Genomic DNA, 4032 nt, shown 5'->3' with positions numbered 1-4032 from the left:
GAGGCTGCTGGGAGAGATTTCCCTTTCTCTTCTTTGTTCTCACAGGGGCTCAGCTTTGGATTTGGCCCTGCCTCTGTGTGTAGGTCGCTGGAGGGCGTCTGTTTTTTGCTTAGACAGGACGGGGTTAAAGGAGCCGCTGATTCGGGGGCTCTGGCTCACTCAGGCGGGGGGGGAGGGAGGGGTACGGAGTGCGGGGCGAGCCTGCGGCGGCAGAGGCCGGCGTGACGTTGCAGCAGCCTGAGGCGCACCGTGCGTTCTCCCGGGGAAGTTGTCCCTGGATCCCGGGAACCTGGCAGTGGCAGGCTGCACAGGCTCCCCGGAAGGGGGGTGTGGATAGTGACCTGTGCTCGCACACAGGCATCTTGGTGGCGGCAGCAGCAGCCTTAGTGTCTCATGCCCGTCTCTGGGGTCCGCGCTTTTAGCCGCGGCTCGCGCCCGTCTCTGGAGCTCCTTTAAGCAGTGCTCTTAAACCCCTCTCCTCGCGCACCAAGTCTCTTGCCTCTTCGGCAAGTGCAGACTTTTCCCCGGACTCCCTCCCGGCTAGCCGTGGTGCATTAACCCCTTCAGGCTATGTTCAAGCCGCCAACCCCAGTCCTCTCCCTGCGCTCCGACCGAAGCCCAAGCCTCAGCTCGCAGCCCCGCCCGCCCTGGCGGGTGAGCAGACAAGCCTCTCGGGCTGGTGAGTGCTGGTCGGCACCGATCCTCTATGCAGGAATCTCCCCGCTTTGCCCTCCGCACCCCTGTTGCTGCGCTCTCCTCTGCAGCTCCGAAGCTCCCCCCTCTGCCTCCCACAGTCTCCGCCAGCGAAGGGGCTTCCTAGTGTGTGGAAACCTTTCCTCCTTCACAGCTCCCTTCCACTGGTGCAGGTGCCGTCCCTATTCTTTTGTCTGTTTTTTCTTTTGCCCTACCCAGGTACGTGGGGGGTTTCTTGCCTTTTGGGAGGTCTTCTGCCAGCATTCAGTAGGTGTTCTGTAGGAGTTGTTCCACGTGTAGATGTATTTCTGGTGTATCTGTGGGGAGGAAGGTGATCTCCGCGTCTTACTCTTCCGCCATCTTCCCAGCACCCCCCCGTATGTCTGTTCTTGAGAGAACCATGCCCCCAAACAGCCAGGACCAGCCACTGTAGTAAAGAGAAACAGCAAAGCAGGGGGAAAATGAGGTGAACTTTCTGTAGTAGATACTTTTTAAGAATCATGATATCAGAGTCCCTCCTCCCTCCATCTCCATTACAGAACTTGGTCCCTCTTCTAGCGCATGGTCATATGACCTAAACTGGCCAATCAGATGCTCCCACACAGGACTCTATCAAGAATGTGACATATATACAGGTGAGGTCCGAGATTAAACATGGTAGCTGTGCAGGAGCCTAGCCAGCAGTGTCAAGGCTGGTGGCAGCAGTCCAGAAAGACTGTTCCTGTCACAGGACTTTAATGGTGCCCAGCCTCCCTTGGTTTCCACCCATTTTCTGAGCTCAGCTCTCCAGGCCCTCAATGTTGTGAGCTATCTAATAGTTTTTCTAGGAAATTCTTGTGCGATTTCAGGTAGCCTGATTTGGTTTCCAGAGTTGGCACCAGAGTATCCTGAGTGATGTACTTCTCAATGTCTACCAGGGAGGCCTGGGCTCTGGTGCATATAGCCATCCCTGCTCAAAGCACATTCTCCCAAGAAGGGCTGTCAGAGTTTCTATTCAACTGGAAGAAAAAGACAAAAATCCTTCGAACTTCATATATTTATAACCTCTTGGCACTAAGGGGTTACATTGGCCATTACTCTTTTTAATAATCCAAAATAAATATGCATATAAGATCCCAACAAGCACTTTTCTTCCTGCCATCAAAAGTTCTAGTAATCTCATATCAAAGCCCAAGTTATTTCTTTCGTAGGACTTGAAGATTCACAAAATAAATCAGGTCAGATTTCTACTCTTGTGGTCATTAAATAAATAAGCAAAAACCAAACTATATAGTGCTTGCTTTTGTTCCAGCCTGTCCTAGATGCCATGCAAGATGTGTTAAGAGTACAAAGTGATTGGGGAAACTGACATATTTTGGAAAACTCATGCTGTTGCACTCATTCCTCAGCTCCTGGTAGTGAGGGAGATACTATTACACCCATTTCTCAGTGGAAGAAAGAAACTCACACAGACAAGACAACTTGCTCAAGCATAGACATGGTAACTGTGAAGCTAAGATTAAAAAGTGACTCCAAATCCATGTACTGTCTGCTCTCCCAACTTTTTGGAAAAACTTAAGCCATTGTCACGGGTGCATTCAACCAGATGGGATCATTCCAAAAAAAGAAAAAAATTTACTTATGTCAAATAATGCAAATGAATCATAGGGATTGTTTTAATTAATTCTTTTGCAACAAAATTTGGTTTATTTTAACAGATATACAGAGTGCCCATCACGTGGTAGGTAACGAAAACATGTATTTAATTGGATTAAGTAATTTCTGACTGGTTAAGAGGGAAAACAGTAATAGATGTAGGAATAAATAATCCGGGCTTTTCTGTGGTATTTTTGATATTTTTCTGTTTATTTTGCTGCTTGGCAAAAATGAAAGCCGAAATTCTTTCTGGGCTGTTTCATAACTGATAGGTGAACTTGGCCTAATTGTTGATCCATAGCGGAATGGTTAGAAAGACCAATACCCTCAGGGTTAAATTTCCCAACTTTTGTTGTGGAAATATTTAGTCAGCTAAGGATCTCCTCCATCCCCGGCTGTTAGCTTTGGCAGAAACTGTGCCCTTTCTGCTTAAAGGAACACAAAAATAATCTTCAAGGGGGACAAATACCTGTGTGAAGCTCCCAAAGAACTGAAATGAGGATTTCACAACACAGTGGAGGGAATTTAAATTCCTCGCTGAAAGAAAAATGAAAAAATAACCTGTAAACACAGGAATGCACAGACATGATTTGAATGATTAAGCAGAAAATAACCTCATATCCAGAGAACCAAAGGACTAATTGGAAATCTTAATAATGTCTAAGCAGCCTGAAGAAATTTTTATTTGAGGCCAGTCTCATCCACCCATCCATCATCAATCCATCATCCACCTACCCATCCATCCATCCACTCATCATTCATTCGTCTCAGTATGTAGTGGACTTATACTGAGGAAAACACAAAGATGTGAAGACAGGCTGTTACCTTCAAGGGGCTTAATGGAATCCATGCAGTCTGTTTTTTGTATGTTTGTTTAGCTAATATTGATTTAGCAGTAACTATGCAACAGGCACTATGCTTAAAAAGCAGGACAAGTATCCCACTTAATTTTTACAACCATCCTATGAGAACATTGTTATCACCACGGTACTTTCAGGAAACTAAGGTATGGAAAAGTTATATACTAGTGTATACGTATACAGTAGCTAGTGGTGGATCTAAGCCTCCAACCAAGTCCGTCTGACTTTAAAGTCAGTATTGCGCTTTTAAGTACTGGGTAATGATATTAGTTTACACAAGACACAAAGTCAGGACAAGAGCAAAGTCATTGTCCAAAGTCTGGCAAATAGTGATAGTTATATTTTTAGAATGTGAAAATTATAATCGTTATAAATTATAATCGTTCTAAATTATAATAGTTATGTGTTTGTGTATGTATGTGTTTCCTGGAGTGTCCTAAGAGTTTAGGAAGAGGTGTGCCATATAGGCAGTATTAGTGAAGAATACATATCTTGCACCCAAATAGCTCACCTTTAGTTGTCAAAAGCTGACAAGCCCTCCATTTGATAGCTATTCCATTTGGCCACCAAGGGTTTTTCAGTCTTGATGCTGTCAACAAGAGTGTCCTATGAGGCCTCAGAACTGGAGTAGTAATAAACTTATTTAACAAGTTCTCATCCACAAGATTAGTTGGAATCCTGACCAGAGGGAGATGGTATGGTGGCACACGCAGCTGGGAATTACTACACAGTTGTGAGCAAAGTTAAGAGGAACCAATAAGGGCTGGCTAAATACCCCTGGCAATTGTAACAGGGAGGTCTCCTTCCCACCTCCTCCCTTTGCTCCCCTGGGATGAGGGGCAGG

The 4032-nt window shown here is 45.7% G+C and overlaps 1 long non-coding RNA gene across 1 annotated transcript; it reads right to left on the bottom strand.

The window, feature by feature from the left end:
- Positions 1-600: 600 nt before the first annotated feature.
- Positions 601-3816, bottom strand: LOC141276794 (uncharacterized). Its single transcript, XR_012326905.1, has 3 exons — positions 3700-3816; positions 2798-2865; positions 601-1120 (listed from the first exon to the last, which is right to left on the bottom strand). It is a non-coding gene; the product is annotated as an uncharacterized lncRNA (long non-coding RNA).
- Between the last annotated feature and the right edge of the window lie 216 nt (positions 3817-4032).

Source organism: Tursiops truncatus, chromosome 16, assembly GCF_011762595.2.
Source record: "Tursiops truncatus isolate mTurTru1 chromosome 16, mTurTru1.mat.Y, whole genome shotgun sequence".
NCBI classification, from domain to species: domain Eukaryota; kingdom Metazoa; phylum Chordata; class Mammalia; order Artiodactyla; family Delphinidae; genus Tursiops; species Tursiops truncatus.
The sequence above is the reverse complement of the archived record's forward strand: the minus strand, read 5'-3'. Positions and strand labels throughout refer to the sequence as shown.